This window comes from Heterodontus francisci, chromosome 22, assembly GCF_036365525.1.
Source record: "Heterodontus francisci isolate sHetFra1 chromosome 22, sHetFra1.hap1, whole genome shotgun sequence".
NCBI lineage: Eukaryota > Metazoa > Chordata > Chondrichthyes > Heterodontiformes > Heterodontidae > Heterodontus > Heterodontus francisci.
Genome location: NC_090392.1, coordinates 34851376 through 34871043, shown reverse-complemented (window position 1 = coordinate 34871043; position 19668 = coordinate 34851376). Strand labels below are relative to the sequence as shown.

Genomic DNA, 19668 nt, shown 5'->3' with positions numbered 1-19668 from the left:
TCAGTAACAGAGACATACCTGGATTTATTGATGCAGATTAACATAACTATTCAGCGTCACGCAGAGCCGCTAGGAGTACTTTGCCTCCCTTAAAGACGGACACAGCTGATTCTGTAACTGAAGCTAAGGAAACAGGCAGACCTGCCAAATTATCATTTTATTTTGTTCTTCATTCGGCAAGTAACAGGAACACTAACAAGGTGGCGTTGAAAATGAGATGCACTGCGGCTCCGCTCAATATCAAAGCGCTCCTTCATATTGAACTGAGGAAGAATATACATGAATAAAAGCAAAATACTGTGGATGATGGAAATCTGAAAAAAAACAAGAAATTCTGGTAATACTCAGCACGACTGGCAACATCTGTGGAGACAGAAGCAGAGTTAACATTTCGGCTCAGTGACCCTTCTTCAGAACTGGCAAATATTAGAAATGTCAAAGGTTAGAAGCAAGTAAAGCGGGGGTGGAGCAAGAGATAACAAAGGAGAAGGTGTAGATTGGACAAGGCCACAGAATAGCTGACCAGACGGTCATGGAGCAAAGGCAAACAATATGTTAATGGTGTGTTGAAAGACAAAGCATTGGTACAGAGAGGACTGTTAATGGACTGAAAATTGAACAGCAGCAAGTACAAACAGGAAAAAAAACAGTGGGTAAGCAAACTGAGCAAACTAAGATGAAATAAAATAAACATACAAATAAATGTAAAAAATGTAAAAATGAAAAATAACAAAAAATGAAAGTAAAATGGGGGCCCCTTCATGCTCTGGAATTATTGAACTCAATATTCAGTCCGGCACGCTCTCGTGTGCAGTGGTTCGCACCGCAGCCTCATAGCTTCAGCGACCCGCTTTCAATTCTGGGCACTGCCTGCGTGGTGTTTGCAAGTTCTCCCTGTGTCTGCGTGGGATTCCTCTGGGTGCTCCGGTTTCCTCCCACATGCCAAAGACTGGCTGCTTGATAGGTTAATTGGCCATTATAAATTGCCCCTCGTATAGGGAGGTGGTAGGGAAATATAGGGAAGGTGGGGATGTGGTAGGAATATGGAATTCGTGTCGGATTAGTATAAATGGGTGGTCGATGGTCAGCACAGACTCGGTGGGCCAAAGGGCCTGTTTCACTGCTGTATCACCAAACTAAACTAATCGGTCAACGGGATGCTGTTTTTCGAGCTTGTGTTGATGTTCACTGGAACACTGAGGCAATCCCAGGATAGAGATGTGAGCATGAGAGCAGTGGGCAGTCTTGAAATGGCAAGCAACCGGAAGCTCAGGGTCCTGCTTGCGGACTGAGCCGACGTATTCCGCAAAGCGGTCACCCAGTCTGCGTTTGGTCTCCCCAATAAACATGAATATACATGAATTGGATTTAGGCGCCAGTATGTTGCAAAACAAGAAGAAAGAAAAGCACAAATGCCATTAACTCTGACTTTGCAAATGATTCACTGAAAAATTCTTTCATTTGCTGGAAAAGATGACTATTGTGCATCTGAAAATGGGCACCATGGAATTGTGTTGCATACTGACCTGTTTTCCTATATTTGCCTGTCATCTATGCAATTCAATTTGTGTTGGATATTGCTGAGAATCTCATTTCAAGATGAGGGCACAGATATTATTATAATCCTACTGAAAGCCTAAACCTGGAACAAATACTGTGTTACATGGATTGCAACGTTTCGAGGGCTGTGCAGCTAAGGTGAGGAAGACAGGAATGATGTGTTTGATGATTGCGTGGAATGCATTGCAAACTTGGGTTACGTTGCTTGATTTCATTCTACACCTTGAAATTCAGAAACAAGTGAGGCACCAGGTGGAAACCAACAGCTGTCTCTGTGGAAGCGGGGCCATGGCCTCCGAATCTAACCATTTGAACTCTGCAAACATTCTGCTGGATCTGAACTGCCCTGTATACCAAGGCCAATTTGTATACTATATAAATTGGCATGCCCAGACTATGCAGAGGACTCCAGGTGGGGTCCAACCAGGACATTATATAGCTGCAGTGAAGCTTCTCCCCCATTATATAACTGCCTCTGTTACGCATTCTACTGCGAGGGTAATCACATTGCATGTAGCATCTCAGCAAAATAAGGACTCATTTGATCAAAATAAAGAGTTTAAAAACACAAATATGTGTCAGTGCAATCAGTAAATAATGAGAAATGAAATCCAGAACTTGGCAAGGATCCCAAGTGGATGTCTTGGTGTGGTTGGGGAAGGGAATCTTTGTCAATGATGGCACACTGTGCATTAACACTGCAGCAGCTGCTGCACCTCTTACAAACTTAGTTTCTTAAGGGAGAGTTTTAAAAAAAGGGAATTGGATAATTGCATGAAAGGAGAGGCAAAGAAAAGCAGAGCTAAGGAAGTGGGCCCAAATGGCAAGTCTTTCATAAAACTGCCATGGTACGATGGCCTGAATGGACTGGCGATGTGTTGTGCACTGCTGATCGACCATGGCTGGGTCAATACCTCTGCAGCCTTGCGAAATGTCACAGTGGAATTGCATTTGAATGAAACAAGCACCACAAATCGATTAAGACTGTATAGTTTAACAATACTTGCAGCTTCCTCAGCGCTGTAAGTGTGTTGAGTTGTTGTAGTGCAGTGGTGATCACGTTTGCCTCACACGCAAAAGGTCCCCAGTTCAAAACTGAGCAGAAACATTTTCAAAACGAACCCAAACTTCTTCGCAAGAAATATGCAATCATTGACATTCCCCATGAACAGAACACAATTTCTCAAAGCCCTCTTTCTCTTGCACATTGTGTGCACAATGCCTTGCACTCGCTCCTTTTTCTAGTCCTGATGCTGCAGAAAGTTCCTCAAAACCGAGCAGTGACACTTTATTTGGCTCAGATTAGAATAGAAACCTGCAACACGAGCTTGCTAAGTAACAGCGAATCTTAGTCTCATTTCAGACGAGGCAAAAGCACATCAGCAATTCACTTTCACCAGCTCCACAGTCGTTGAGACAGGGGCACGCTGCAATATTTTGACCCGCACTGTCCAATTACTCGCTGTCAGCAGCAAGAGGCGTCTGCTGCCTCCAGCAACAGTTTACTGGCCATCTCGGGGAGGTAAAATAGCACAACCCGGGCCAAATCTCCCCAGAAACCAAGCACCGGCTCAGCAAAACGTAGGCACATAATATCCGGGTCACTGAACCTCCGAGCAGCTCTGACAGAACACCCAAGTGACTGAAACTTTCTTTGAGTTGCAATGATGAATCTCCGGTGGAAACAAGTTGGGGGAAATTGCTCCTCCTGAACATTTCTTCTTGGGTAAAAGGGGCAAAAATCCTTTTCAATTTAACCACTGCTGCAGCAGATTCTTGGTGTCTTAAGCACCTTGATAACCCAGCTCTTAACATGCAGCCGCAATTATGACAAGGGGTAAAGGTTCATGACACGCAGAGCGGTAAAAGTTATTTAAGTTATGACAGTCGCTCACAGACTTATTAGCGTTTTGTTCAGTCAGTAACAGAGACATACCTGGATTTATTGATGCAGAATAACATAACTATTCAGCATCACGCAGAGCCGCTAGGAGTACTTTGCCTCCCTTAAAGACGGACACAGCTGATTCTGTAACTGAAGCTAAGGAAACAGGCAGACCTGCCAAATTATCATTTTATTTTGTTCTTCATTCGGCAAGTAACAGGAACACTAACAAGGTGGCGTTGAAAATGAGATGCACTGCGGCTCCGCTCAATATCAAAGCGCTCCTTCATATTGAACTGAGGAAGAATATACATGAATAAAAGCAAAATATTGTGGATGCTGGAAATCTGAAAAAAAACAAGAAATTCTGGAAATACTCAGCACGACTGGCAACATCTGTGGAGACAGAAGCAGAGTTAACATTTCGGCTCAGTGACCCTTCTTCAGAACTGGCAAATATTAGAAATGTCAAAGGTTAGAAGCAAGTAAAGCGGGGGTGGAGCAAGAGATAACAAAGGAGAAGGTGTAGATTGGACAAGGCCACAGAATAGCTGACCAGACGGTCATGGAGCAAAGGCAAACAATATGTTAATGGTGTGTTGAAAGACAAAGCATTGGTACAGAGAGGACTGTTAATGGACTGAAAATTGAACAGCAGCAAGTACAAACAGGAAAAAAAACAGTGGGTAAGCAAACTGAACAAACTAAGATGAAATAAAATAAACATACAAAAAAACGTAAAAAATGTAAAAATGAAAAATAACAAAAAATGAAAGTAAAATGGGGGCCCCGTCATGCTCTGGAATTATTGAACTCAATATTCAGTCCGGCACGCTCTCCTGTGCAGTGGTTCACACCGCAGCCTCACAGCTTCAGCGACCCGCTTTCAATTCTGGGCACTGCCTGCGTGGTGTTTGCAAGTTCTCCCTGTGTCTGCGTGGGATTCCTCTGGGTGCTCCGGTTTCCTCCCACATGCCAAAGACTGGCTGCTTGATAGGTTAATTGGCCATTATAAATTGCCCCTCGTATAGGGAGGTGGTGGGGAAATATAGGGAAGGTGGGGATGTGGTAGGAATATGGAATTCGTGTCGGATTAGTATAAATGGGTGGTCGATGGTCAGCACAGACTCGGTGGGCCGAAGGGCCTGTTTCACTGCTGTATCACCAAACTAAACTAATCGGTCAACGGGATGCTGTTTTTCGAGCTTGTGTTGATGTTCACTGGAACACTGAGGCAATCCCAGGATAGAGATGTGAGCATGAGAGCAGTGGGCAGTCTTGAAATGGCAAGCAACCGGAAGCTCAGGGTCCTGCTTGCGGACTGAGCCGACGTATTCCGCAAAGCGGTCACCCAGTCTGCGTTTGGTCTCCCCAATAAACATGAATATACATGAATTGGATTTAGGCGCCAGTATGTTGCAAAACAAGAAGAAAGAAAAGCACAAATGCCATTAACTCTGACTTTGCAAATGATTCACTGAAAAATTCTTTCATTTGCTGGAAAAGATGACTATTGTGCATCTGAAAATGGGCACCATGGAATTGTGTTGCATACTGACCTGTTTTCCTATATTTGCCTGTCATCTATGCAATTCAATTTGTGTTGGATATTGCTGAGAATCTCATTTCAAGATGAGGGCACAGATATTATTATAATCCTACTGAAAGCCTAAACCTGGAACAAATACTGTGTTACATGGATTGCAACGTTTCGAGGGCTGTGCAGCTAAGGTGAGGAAGACAGGAATGATGTGTTTGATGATTGCGTGGAATGCATTGCAAACTTGGGTTACGTTGCTTGATTTCATTCTACACCTTGAAATTCAGAAACAAGTGAGGCACCAGGTGGAAACCAACAGCTGTCTCTGTGGAAGAGGGGACATGGCTTCCTAATCTAACCATTTGAACTCTGCAAACATTCTGCTGGATCTGAACTGCCCTGTATACCAAGGCCAATTTGTATACTATATAAATTGGCATGCCCAGACTATGCAGAGGACTCCAGGTGGGGTCCAACCAGGACATGATATAGCTGCAGTGAAGCTTCGCCCCCATTATATAACTGCCTCTGTTATGCATTCTACTGCGAGGGTAATCACATTGTATGTAGCAACTCAGCAAAATAAGGACTCATTTGATCAAAATAAAGAGTTTAAAAACACAAATATGTTTCAGTGCAATCAGTAAATAATGAGAAATGAAATCCAGAAGTTGGCAAGAATCCCAAGTGGATGTCTTGGTGTGGTTGGGGAAGGGAATCTTTGTCAATGATGGCACACTGTGCATTAACACTGCAGCAGCTGCTGCACCTCTTACAAACTTAGTTTCTTAAGGTAGAGTTAAAAAAAAAAGGGAATTGGATAATTGCATGAAAGGAGAGGCAAAGAAAAGCAGAGCTAAGGAAGTGGGCCCAAATGGCAAGTCTTTCAAAAAACTGGCAATGGTACGATGGCCTGAATGGACTGGCGATGTGTTGTGCACTGCTGATCGTCCATGGCTGGGTCAATACCTCTGCAGCCTTGCGAAATGTCACAGTGGAATTGCATTTCAATGAAACAAGCAGCACAAATCGATTAAGACTGTACAGTTTAACAATACTTGCAGCTTCCTCAGCTTTGCAACTGTGTTGAGTTTCTGTAGTGTAGTGGTGATCACGTTTGCCTCACACGCCAAAGGTCCCCAGTTCGAAACTGGCCAGAAACATTTTCAAAACCAACCCGAACATCTTCGCAAGAAATATGCAATCATTGACATTCCCCATTAACACAACACAATTTCTCAAAGCTCTCTTTCTCTTGCATATTGTGTGCACAATGCCTTGCACTCGCTCCTCTTTCTAGTCCTGATGCTGCAGAAAGTTCCTCAAAACCGAGCAGTGACACTTTATTTGGCTCAGATTAGAATAGAAACCTGCAACACGAGCTTGCTAAGTCACAGCGAATCTTAGTCTCATTTCAGACGAGGCAAAAGCACATCAGCAATTCACTTTCACCAGCTCCACAGTCGTTGAGACAGGGGCACGCTGCAATATTTTGACCCGCACTGTCCAATTACTCGCTGTCAGCAGCAAGTGGCGTCTGCTGCCTCAATCAACAGGTTACTGGCCATCTCGGGGAGGTAATATAGCACAACCCGGGCCAAATCTCCCCATAAACCAAGCAGCGGCTCAGCAAAACGTAGGCACATGATATCCGGGTCACTGAACCTCCGAGCAGCTCTGACAGAACACCCAAGTGACTGAAACTTTCTTTGAGTTGCAATGATGAATCTCCGGTGGAAACAAGTTGGGGGAAATTGCTCCTCCTGAACATTTCTTCTTGGGTAAAAGGGGCAAAAATCCTTTTCAATTTAACCACTGCTGCAGCAGATTCTTGGTGTCTTAAGCACCTTGATAACCCAGCTCTTAACATGCAGCCGCAATTATGACAAGGGGTAAAGGTTCATGACACGCAGAGCGGTAAAAGTTATTTAAGTTATGACAGTCGCTCACAGACTTATTAGCGTTTTGTTCAGTCAGTAACAGAGACATACCTGGATTTATTGATGCAGAATAACATAACTATTCAGCATCACGCAGAGCCGCTAGGAGTACTTTGCCTCCCTTAAAGACGGACACAGCTGATTCTGTAACTGAAGCTAAGGAAACAGGCAGACCTGCCAAATTATCATTTTATTTTGTTCTTCATTCGGCAAGTAACAGGAACACTAACAAGGTGGCGTTGAAAATGAGATGCACTGCGGCTCCGCTCAATATCAAAGCGCTCCTTCATATTGAACTGAGGAAGAATATACATGAATAAAAGCAAAATATTGTGGATGCTGGAAATCTGAAAAAAAACAAGAAATTCTGGAAATACTCAGCACGACTGGCAACATCTGTGGAGACAGAAGCAGAGTTAACATTTCGGCTCAGTGACCCTTCTTCAGAACTGGCAAATATTAGAAATGTCAAAGGTTAGAAGCAAGTAAAGCGGGGGTGGAGCAAGAGATAACAAAGGAGAAGGTGTAGATTGGACAAGGCCACAGAATAGCTGACCAGACGGTCATGGAGCAAAGGCAAACAATATGTTAATGGTGTGTTGAAAGACAAAGCATTGGTACAGAGAGGACTGTTAATGGACTGAAAATTGAACAGCAGCAAGTACAAACAGGAAAAAAACAGTGGGTAAGCAAACTGAACAAACTAAGATGAAATAAAATAAACATACAAAAAAACGTAAAAAATGTAAAAATGAAAAATAACAAAAAATGAAAGTAAAATGGGGGCCCCGTCATGCTCTGGAATTATTGAACTCAATATTCAGTCCGGCACGCTCTCCTGTGCAGTGGTTCACACCGCAGCCTCACAGCTTCAGCGACCCGCTTTCAATTCTGGGCACTGCCTGCGTGGTGTTTGCAAGTTCTCCCTGTGTCTGCGTGGGATTCCTCTGGGTGCTCCGGTTTCCTCCCACATGCCAAAGACTGGCTGCTTGATAGGTTAATTGGCCATTATAAATTGCCCCTCGTATAGGGAGGTGGTGGGGAAATATAGGGAAGGTGGGGATGTGGTAGGAATATGGAATTCGTGTCGGATTAGTATAAATGGGTGGTCGATGGTCAGCACAGACTCGGTGGGCCGAAGGGCCTGTTTCACTGCTGTATCACCAAACTAAACTAATCGGTCAACGGGATGCTGTTTTTCGAGCTTGTGTTGATGTTCACTGGAACACTGAGGCAATCCCAGGATAGAGATGTGAGCATGAGAGCAGTGGGCAGTCTTGAAATGGCAAGCAACCGGAAGCTCAGGGTCCTGCTTGCGGACTGAGCCGACGTATTCCGCAAAGCGGTCACCCAGTCTGCGTTTGGTCTCCCCAATAAACATGAATATACATGAATTGGATTTAGGCGCCAGTATGTTGCAAAACAAGAAGAAAGAAAAGCACAAATGCCATTAACTCTGACTTTGCAAATGATTCACTGAAAAATTCTTTCATTTGCTGGAAAAGATGACTATTGTGCATCTGAAAATGGGCACCATGGAATTGTGTTGCATACTGACCTGTTTTCCTATATTTGCCTGTCATCTATGCAATTCAATTTGTGTTGGATATTGCTGAGAATCTCATTTCAAGATGAGGGCACAGATATTATTATAATCCTACTGAAAGCCTAAACCTGGAACAAATACTGTGTTACATGGATTGCAACGTTTCGAGGGCTGTGCAGCTAAGGTGAGGAAGACAGGAATGATGTGTTTGATGATTGCGTGGAATGCATTGCAAACTTGGGTTACGTTGCTTGATTTCATTCTACACCTTGAAATTCAGAAACAAGTGAGGCACCAGGTGGAAACCAACAGCTGTCTCTGTGGAAGAGGGGACATGGCTTCCTAATCTAACCATTTGAACTCTGCAAACATTCTGCTGGATCTGAACTGCCCTGTATACCAAGGCCAATTTGTATACTATATAAATTGGCATGCCCAGACTATGCAGAGGACTCCAGGTGGGGTCCAACCAGGACATGATATAGCTGCAGTGAAGCTTCGCCCCCATTATATAACTGCCTCTGTTATGCATTCTACTGCGAGGGTAATCACATTGTATGTAGCAACTCAGCAAAATAAGGACTCATTTGATCAAAATAAAGAGTTTAAAAACACAAATATGTTTCAGTGCAATCAGTAAATAATGAGAAATGAAATCCAGAAGTTGGCAAGAATCCCAAGTGGATGTCTTGGTGTGGTTGGGGAAGGGAATCTTTGTCAATGATGGCACACTGTGCATTAACACTGCAGCAGCTGCTGCACCTCTTACAAACTTAGTTTCTTAAGGTAGAGTTAAAAAAAAAAGGGAATTGGATAATTGCATGAAAGGAGAGGCAAAGAAAATCAGAGCTAAGGAAGTGGGCCCAAATGGCAAGTCTTTCAAAAAACTGGCAATGGTACGATGGCCTGAATGGACTGGCGATGTGTTGTGCACTGCTGATCGTCCATGGCTGGGTCAATACCTCTGCAGCCTTGCGAAATGTCACAGTGGAATTGCATTTCAATGAAACAAGCAGCACAAATCGATTAAGACTGTACAGTTTAACAATACTTGCAGCTTCCTCAGCGCTGCAACTGTGTTGAGTTTCTGTAGTGTAGTGGTGATCACGTTTGCCTCACACGCCAAAGGTCCCCAGTTCGAAACTGGCCAGAAACATTTTCAAAACCAACCCGAACATCTTCGCAAGAAATATGCAATCATTGACATTCCCCATTAACACAACACAATTTCTCAAAGCTCTCTTTCTCTTGCATATTGTGTGCACAATGCCTTGCACTCGCTCCTCTTTCTAGTCCTGATGCTGCAGAAAGTTCCTCAAAACCGAGCAGTGACACTTTATTTGGATCAGATTAGAATAGAAACCTGCAACACGAGCTTGCTAAGTCACAGCGAATCTTAGTCTCATTTCAGACGAGGCAAAAGCACATCAGCAATTCACTTTCACCAGCTCCACAGTCGTTGAGACAGGGGCACGCTGCAATATTTTGACCCGCACTGTCCAATTACTCGCTGTCAGCAGCAAGTGGCGTCTGCTGCCTCAATCAACAGGTTACTGGCTATCTCGGGGAGGTAATATAGCACAACCCGGGCCAAATCTCCCCATAAACCAAGCAGCGGCTCAGCAAAACGTAGGCACATGATATCCGGGTCACTGAACCTCCGAGCAGCTCTTCAAGAACACCCAAGTGACTGAAACTTTCTTTGAGTTGCAATGATGAATCTCCGGTGGAAACAAGTTGGGGGAAATTGCTCCTCCTGAACATTTCTTCTTGGGTAAAAGGGGCAAAAATCCTTTTCAATTTAACCACTGCTGCAGCAGATTCTTGGTGTCTTAAGCACCTTGATAACCCAGCTCTTAACATGCAGCCGCAATTATGACAAGGGGTAAAGGTTCATGACACGCAGAGCGGTAAAAGTTATTTAAGTTATGACAGTCGCTCACAGACTTATTAGCGTTTTGTTCAGTCAGTAACAGAGACATACCTGGATTTATTGATGCAGAATAACATAACTATTCAGCATCACGCAGAGCCGCTAGGAGTACTTTGCCTCCCTTAAAGACGGACACAGCTGATTCTGTAACTGAAGCTAAGGAAACAGGCAGACCTGCCAAATTATCATTTTATTTTGTTCTTCATTCGGCAAGTAACAGGAACACTAACAAGGTGGCGTTGAAAATGAGATGCACTGCGGCTCCGCTCAATATCAAAGCGCTCCTTCATATTGAACTGAGGAAGAATATACATGAATAAAAGCAAAATATTGTGGATGCTGGAAATCTGAAAAAAAACAAGAAATTCTGGAAATACTCAGCACGACTGGCAACATCTGTGGAGACAGAAGCAGAGTTAACATTTCGGCTCAGTGACCCTTCTTCAGAACTGGCAAATATTAGAAATGTCAAAGGTTAGAAGCAAGTAAAGCGGGGGTGGAGCAAGAGATAACAAAGGAGAAGGTGTAGATTGGACAAGGCCACAGAATAGCTGACCAGACGGTCATGGAGCAAAGGCAAACAATATGTTAATGGTGTGTTGAAAGACAAAGCATTGGTACAGAGAGGACTGTTAATGGACTGAAAATTGAACAGCAGCAAGTACAAACAGGAAAAAAAACAGTGGGTAAGCAAACTGAACAAACTAAGATGAAATAAAATAAACATACAAAAAAACGTAAAAAATGTAAAAATGAAAAATAACAAAAAATGAAAGTAAAATGGGGGCCCCGTCATGCTCTGGAATTATTGAACTCAATATTCAGTCCGGCACGCTCTCCTGTGCAGTGGTTCACACCGCAGCCTCACAGCTTCAGCGACCCGCTTTCAATTCTGGGCACTGCCTGCGTGGTGTTTGCAAGTTCTCCCTGTGTCTGCGTGGGATTCCTCTGGGTGCTCCGGTTTCCTCCCACATGCCAAAGACTGGCTGCTTGATAGGTTAATTGGCCATTATAAATTGCCCCTCGTATAGGGAGGTGGTGGGGAAATATAGGGAAGGTGGGGATGTGGTAGGAATATGGAATTCGTGTCGGATTAGTATAAATGGGTGGTCGATGGTCAGCACAGACTCGGTGGGCCGAAGGGCCTGTTTCACTGCTGTATCACCAAACTAAACTAATCGGTCAACGGGATGCTGTTTTTCGAGCTTGTGTTGATGTTCACTGGAACACTGAGGCAATCCCAGGATAGAGATGTGAGCATGAGAGCAGTGGGCAGTCTTGAAATGGCAAGCAACCGGAAGCTCAGGGTCCTGCTTGCGGACTGAGCCGACGTATTCCGCAAAGCGGTCACCCAGTCTGCGTTTGGTCTCCCCAATAAACATGAATATACATGAATTGGATTTAGGCGCCAGTATGTTGCAAAACAAGAAGAAAGAAAAGCACAAATGCCATTAACTCTGACTTTGCAAATGATTCACTGAAAAATTCTTTCATTTGCTGGAAAAGATGACTATTGTGCATCTGAAAATGGGCACCATGGAATTGTGTTGCATACTGACCTGTTTTCCTATATTTGCCTGTCATCTATGCAATTCAATTTGTGTTGGATATTGCTGAGAATCTCATTTCAAGATGAGGGCACAGATATTATTATAATCCTACTGAAAGCCTAAACCTGGAACAAATACTGTGTTACATGGATTGCAACGTTTCGAGGGCTGTGCAGCTAAGGTGAGGAAGACAGGAATGATGTGTTTGATGATTGCGTGGAATGCATTGCAAACTTGGGTTACGTTGCTTGATTTCATTCTACACCTTGAAATTCAGAAACAAGTGAGGCACCAGGTGGAAACCAACAGCTGTCTCTGTGGAAGAGGGGACATGGCTTCCTAATCTAACCATTTGAACTCTGCAAACATTCTGCTGGATCTGAACTGCCCTGTATACCAAGGCCAATTTGTATACTATATAAATTGGCATGCCCAGACTATGCAGAGGACTCCAGGTGGGGTCCAACCAGGACATGATATAGCTGCAGTGAAGCTTCGCCCCCATTATATAACTGCCTCTGTTATGCATTCTACTGCGAGGGTAATCACATTGTATGTAGCAACTCAGCAAAATAAGGACTCATTTGATCAAAATAAAGATTTTAAAAACACAAATATGTTTCAGTGCAATCAGTAAATAATGAGAAATGAAATCCAGAAGTTGGCAAGAATCCCAAGTGGATGTCTTGGTGTGGTTGGGGAAGGGAATCTTTGTCAATGATGGCACACTGTGCATTAACACTGCAGCAGCTGCTGCACCTCTTACAAACTTAGTTTCTTAAGGTAGAGTTAAAAAAAAAAGGGAATTGGATAATTGCATGAAAGGAGAGGCAAAGAAAAGCAGAGCTAAGGAAGTGGGCCCAAATGGCAAGTCTTTCAAAAAACTGGCAATGGTACGATGGCCTGAATGGACTGGCGATGTGTTGTGCACTGCTGATCGTCCATGGCTGGGTCAATACCTCTGCAGCCTTGCGAAATGTCACAGTGGAATTGCATTTCAATGAAACAAGCAGCACAAATCGATTAAGACTGTACAGTTTAACAATACTTGCAGCTTCCTCAGCGCTGCAACTGTGTTGAGTTTCTGTAGTGTAGTGGTGATCACGTTTGCCTCACACGCCAAAGATCCCCAGTTCGAAACTGGCCAGAAACATTTTCAAAACCAACCCGAACATCTTCGCAAGAAATATGCAATCATTGACATTCCCCATTAACACAACACAATTTCTCAAAGCTCTCTTTCTCTTGCATATTGTGTGCACAATGCCTTGCACTCGCTCCTCTTTCTAGTCCTGATGCTGCAGAAAGTTCCTCAAAACCGAGCAGTGACACTTTATTTGGATCAGATTAGAATAGAAACCTGCAACACGAGCTTGCTAAGTCACAGCGAATCTTAGTCTCATTTCAGACGAGGCAAAAGCACATCAGCAATTCACTTTCACCAGCTCCACAGTCGTTGAGACAGGGGCACGCTGCAATATTTTGACCCGCACTGTCCAATTACTCGCTGTCAGCAGCAAGTGGCGTCTGCTGCCTCAATCAACAGGTTACTGGCTATCTCGGGGAGGTAATATAGCACAACCCGGGCCAAATCTCCCCATAAACCAAGCAGCGGCTCAGCAAAACGTAGGCACATGATATCCGGGTCACTGAACCTCCGAGCAGCTCTTCAAGAACACCCAAGTGACTGAAACTTTCTTTGAGTTGCAATGATGAATCTCCGGTGGAAACAAGTTGGGGGAAATTGCTCCTCCTGAACATTTCTTCTTCGGTAAAAGGGGCAAAAATCCTTTTCAATTTAACCACTGCTGCAGCAGATTCTTGGTGTCTTAAGCACCTTGATAACCCAGCTCTTAACATGCAGCCGCAATTATGACAAGGGGTAAAGGTTCATGAGACGCAGAGCGGTAAAAGTTATTTAAGTTATGACAGTCGCTCACAGACTTATTAGCGTTTTGTTCAGTCAGTAACAGAGACATACCTGGATTTATTGATGCAGAATAACATAACTATTCAGCATCACGCAGAGCCGCTAGGAGTACTTTGCCTCCCTTAAAGACGGACACAGCTGATTCTGTAACTGAAGCTAAGGAAACAGGCAGACCTGCCAAATTATCATTTTTATTTTGTTCTTCATTCGGCAAGTAACAGGAACACTAACAAGGTGGCGTTGAAAATGAGATGCACTGCGGCTCCGCTCAATATCAAAGCGCTCCTTCATATTGAACTGAGGAAGAATATACATGAATAAAAGCAAAATACTGTGGATGCTGGAAATCTGAAATAAAAACAAGAAATTCTGGAAGTACTCAGCAGGTCTGGCAGCATCTGTGGAGACAGAAGCAGAGTTAACATTTCGGCTCAGTGACCCTTCTTCAGAACTGGCAAATATTAGAAATGTCAAAGGTTAGAAGCAAGTAAAGCGGGGGTGGAGCAAGAGATAACAAAGGAGAAGGTGTAGATTGGACAAGGCCACAGAATAGCTGACCAGAAGGTCATGGAGCAAAGGCAAACAATATGTTAATGGTGTGTTGAAAGACAAAGCATTAGTACAGAGAGGACTGTTAATGGACTGAAAATTGAACAGCAGCAAGTACAAACAGGAAAAAAAACAGTGGGTAAGCAAACTGAACAAACTAAGATGAAATAAAATAAACATACAAAAAAATGTAAAAAATGTAAAAATGAAAAATAACAAAAAATGAAAGTAAAATGGGGGCCCCGTCATGCTCTGGAATTATTGAACTCAATATTCAGTCCGGCACGCTCTCGTGTGCAGTGGTTCACACCGCAGCCTCACAGCTCCAGTGACCCGCTTTCAATTCTGGGCACTGCCTGCGTGGTGTTTGCAAGTTCTCCCTGTGTCTGCGTGGGATTCCTCTGGGTGCTCCGGTTTCCTCCCACATGCCAAAGACTGGCTGCTTGATAGGTTAATTGGCCATTATAAATTGCCCCTCGTATAGGGAGGTGGTAGGGAAATATAGGGAAGGTGGGGATGTGGTAGGAATATGGAATTCGTGTCGGATTAGTATAAATGGGTGGTCGATGGTCAGCACAGACTCGGTGCGCCGAAGGGCCTGTTTCAATGCTGCATCACCAAACTAAACTAATCGGTCAACGGGATGCTTGTGTTGATGTTCACTGGAACACTGAGGCAATCCCAGGATAGAGATGTGAGCATGAGAGCAGTGGGCAGTCTTGAAATGGCAAGCAACCGGAAGCTCAGGGTCCTGCTTGTGGACTGAGCCGATGTCTTCCGCAAAGCGGTCACCCAGTCTGCGTTTGGTCTCCCCAATAAACATGAATATACATGAATTGGATTTAGGCGCCAGTATGTTGCAAAACAAGAAGAAAGAAAAGCACAAATGCCATTAACTCTGACTTTGCAAATGATTCACTGAAATATTCTTTCCTTTGCCGGAAAAGATGACTATTGTGCATCTGAAAATGGGCACCATGGAATTGTGTTGCATACTGACCTGTTTTCTTATATTTGCCTGTCATCTGTGCAAGTCAATTTGTGTTGGATATTGCTGAGAATCTCATTTCAAGATGAGGGCACAGATATTATTATAATCCTACTGAAAGCCTAAACCTGGAACAAATCCTGTGTTACATGGATTGCAACGTATCGAGGGCTGTGCAGCTAAGGTGAGGAAGACAGGAATGATGTGTTTGATGATTGCGTGGAATGCATTGCAAACTTGGGTTACGTTGCTTGATTTCATTCTACACCTTGAAATTCAGAAACAAGTGAGGCACCAGGTGGAAACCAACAGCTGTCTCTGTGGAAGAGGGGACATAGCTTCCTAATCTAACCATTTGAACTCTGCAAACATTCTGTTGGATCTGAACTGCCCTGTATCCCAAGACCAATTTGTATACTATATAAATTGGCATGCCCAGTCTATGCAGAGGACTCCAGGTGGGGTCCAACCAGGACATGATATAGCTGCAGTGAAGCTTCGCCCCCATTATATAACTGCCTCTGTTATGCATTCTACTGCGAGGGTAATCACATTGTATGTAGCAACTCAGCAAAATAAGGACTCATTTGATCAAAATAAAGAGTTTGAAAACACAAATATGTGTCAGTGCAATCAGTAAATAATGAGAAATGAAATCCAGAAGTTGGCAAGAATCCCAAGTGGATGTCTTGGTGTGGTTGGGGAAGGGAATCTTTGTCAATGATGGCACACTGTGCATTAACACTGCAGCAGCTGCTGCACCTCTTACAAACTTAGTTTCTTAAGGGAGAGTTTAAAAAAAAGGGAATTGGATAATTGCATGAAAGGAGAGGCAAAGAAAAGCAGAGCGAAGGAAGTGGGCCCAAATGGCAAGTCTTTCAAAAAACTAGCAATGGTACGATGGCCTGAATGGACTGGCGATGTGTTGTGCACTGCTGATCGTCCATGGCTGGGTCAATACCTCTGCAGCCTTGCGAAATGTCACAGTGGAATTGCATTTCAATGAAACAAGCAGCACAAATCGATTAAGACTGTATAGTTTAACAATACTTGCAGCTTCCTCAGCGCTGCAACTGTGTTGAGTTTCTGTAGTGTAGTGGTGATCACGTTTGCCTCACACGCAAAAAATCCCCAGTTCGAAACTGGCCAGAAACGTTTTCAAAACCAACCCGAACATCTTCGCAAGAAATATGCAATCATTGACATTCCCCATTAACACAACACAATTTCTCAAAGCTCTCTTTCTCTTGCACATTGTGTGCACAATGCCTTGCACTCGCTCCTCTTTCTAGTCCTGATGCTGCAGAAAGTTCCTCAAAACCGAGCAGTGACACTTTATTTGGCTCAGATTAGAATAGAAACCTGCAACACGAGCTTGCTAAGTAACAGCGAATCTTAGTCTCATTTCAGACGAGGCAAAAGCACATCAGCAATTCACTTTCACCAGCTCCACAGTCGTTGAGACAGGGGCACGCTGCAATATTTTGACCCGCACTGTCCAATTACTCGCTGTCAGCAGCAAGTGGCGTCTGCTGCCTCAATCAACAGGTTACTGGCCATCTCGGGGAGGTAAAATAGCACAACCCGGGCCAAATCTCCCCAGAAACCAAGCACCGGCTCAGCAAAACGTAGGCACATGATATCCGGGTCTCTGAACCTCCGAGCAGCTCTGACAGAACAGCCAAGTGACTGAAACTTTCTTTGCGTTGCAATGATGAATCTCCGGTGGAAACAAGTTGGGGGAAATTGCTCCTCCTGAACATTTCTTCTTGGTGAAAAGGGGCAAAAATCCTTTTCAATTTAACCACTGCTGCAGCAGATTCTTGGTGTCTGAAGCACCTTGATAACCCAGCTCTTAACATGCAGCCGCAATTATGACAAGGGGTAAAGGCTCATGACACGCAGAGGGGGAAAATTTATTTAAGTTATGACAGTCGCTCACAGATTTAATAGCGTTTTGTTCAGTCAGTAACAGAGACATACCTGGATTTATTGATGCAGATTAACATAACTATTCAGCGTCACGCAGAGCCGCTAGGAGTACTTTGCCTCCCTTCAAGACGGACACAGCTGATTCTGTAACTGAAGCTAAGGAAACAGGCAGACCTGCCAAATTATCATTTTATTTTGTTCTTCATTCGGCAAGTAACAGGAACACTAACAATGTGGCGTTGAAAATGAGATGCACTGCGGCTCCGCTCAATATCAAAGCGCTCCTTCATATTGAACCGAGGAAGAATATAATTGAATAAAAGCAAAATACTGTGGATGCTGGAAATCTGAAATAAAAACAAGAAATTCTGGAAATACTCAGCACGACTGGCAGCATCTGTGGAGACAGAAGCAGAGTTAACATTTCGGCTCAGTGACCCTTCTTCAGAACTGGCAAATATTAGAAATGTCAAAGGTTAGAAGCAAGTAAAGCGGGGGTGGAGCAAGAGATAACAAAGGAGAAGGTGTAGATTGGACAAGGCCACAGAATAGCTGACCAGAAGGTCATGGAGCAAAGGCAAACAATATGTTAATGGTGTGTTGAAAGACAAAGCATTAGTACAGAGAGGACTGTTAATGGACTGAAAATTGAACAGCAGCAAGTACAAACAGGAAAAAAAACAGTGGGTAAGCAAACTGAACAAACTAAGATGAAATAAAATAAACATACAAAAAAATGTAAAAAATGTAAAAATGAAAAATAACAAAAAATGAAAGTAAAATGGGGGCCCCGTCATGCTCTGGAATTATTGAACTCAATATTCAGTCCGGCACGCTCTCATGTGCAGTGGTTCACACCGCAGCCTCACAGCTCCAGCGACCCGCTTTCAATTCTGGGCACTGCCTGCGTGGTGTTTGCAAGTTCTCCCTGTGTCTGCGTGGGATTCCTCTGGGTGCACCGGTTTCCTCCCACATGCCAAAGACTGGCTGCTTGATAGGTTAATTGGCCATTATAAATTGCCCCTCGTATAGGGAGGTGGTAGGGAAATATAGGGAAGGTGGGGATGTGGTAGGAATATGGAATTCGTGTCGGATTAGTATAAATGGGTGGTCGATGGTCAGCACAGACTCGGTGGGCCGAAGGGCCTGTTTCACTGCTGCATCACCAAACTAAACTAATCGGTCAACGGGATGCTGTTTTTCGAGCTTGTGTTGATGTTCACTGGAACACTGAGGCAATCCCAGGATAGAGATGAGAGCAGTGGGCAGTCTTGAAATGGCAAGCAACCGGAAGCTCAGGGTCCTGCTTGCGGACTGAGCCGATGTCTTCCGCAAAGCGGTCACCCAGTCTGCGTTTGGTCTCCCCAATAAACATGAATATACATGAATTGGATTTAGGCGCCAGTATGTTGCAAAACAAGAAGAAAGAAAAGCACAAATGCCATTAACTCTGACTTTGCAAATGATTCACTGAAAAATTCTTTCCTTTGCTGGAAAAGATGACTATTGTGCATCTGAAAATGGGCACCATGGGATTGTGTTGCATACTGACCTGTTTTCTTATATTTGCCTGTCATCTGTGCAATTCAATTTGTGTTGGATATTGCTGAGAATCTCATTTCAAGATGAGGGCACAGATATTATTATAATCCTACTGAAAGCCTAAACCTGGAACAAATCCTGTGTTACATGGATTGCAACTTATCGAGGGCTGTGCAGCTAAGGTGAGGAAGACAGGAATGATGTGTTTGATGATTGCGTGGAATGCATTGCAAACTTGGGTTACGTTGCTTGATTTCATTCTACACCTTGAAATTCAGAAACAAGTGAGGCACCAGGTGGAAACCAACAGCTGTCTCTGTGGAAGAGGGGACATGGCTTCCTAATCTAACCATTTGAACTCTGCAAACATTCTGCTGGATCTGAACTGCCCTGTATACCAAGGCCAATTTGTATACTATATAAATTGGCATGCCCAGACTATGCAGTGGGGTCCAACCAGGACATTATATAGCTGCAGTGAAGCTTCGCCCCCATTATATAACTGCCTCTGTTACGCATTCTACTGCGAGGGTAATCACATTGTATGTAGCATCTCAGCAAAATAAGGACTCATTTGATCAAAATAAAGAGTTTAAAAACACAAATATGTGTCAGTGCAATCAGTAAATAATGAGAAATGAAATCCAGAACTTGGCAAGAATCCCAAGTGGATGTCTTGGTGTGGTTGGGGAAGGGAATCTTTGTCAATGATGGCACACTGTGCATTAACACTGCAGCAGCTGCTGCACCTCTTACAAACTTAGTTTCTTAAG

At 43.8% G+C, this 19668-nt stretch overlaps 4 non-coding genes across 4 annotated transcripts; all 4 read left to right on the top strand.

Annotated features, from left to right (window-relative positions):
- The first annotated feature begins 6075 nt into the window (after positions 1–6075).
- On the top strand, positions 6076–6148 carry trnav-cac (transfer RNA valine (anticodon CAC)). Its single transcript has one exon. It is a non-coding gene; the product is annotated as a tRNA-Val (tRNA).
- Positions 6149–9554: 3406 nt separating this feature from the next.
- Positions 9555–9627, top strand: trnav-cac (transfer RNA valine (anticodon CAC)). Its single transcript has one exon. It is a non-coding gene; the product is annotated as a tRNA-Val (tRNA).
- A 3407-nt stretch (positions 9628–13034) lies between these two features.
- On the top strand, positions 13035–13107 carry trnav-cac (transfer RNA valine (anticodon CAC)). Its single transcript has one exon. It is a non-coding gene; the product is annotated as a tRNA-Val (tRNA).
- Positions 13108–16503: 3396 nt separating this feature from the next.
- trnav-cac (transfer RNA valine (anticodon CAC)) lies at positions 16504–16576 on the top strand. Its single transcript has one exon. It is a non-coding gene; the product is annotated as a tRNA-Val (tRNA).
- The last annotated feature ends 3092 nt before the right edge of the window (positions 16577–19668 follow it).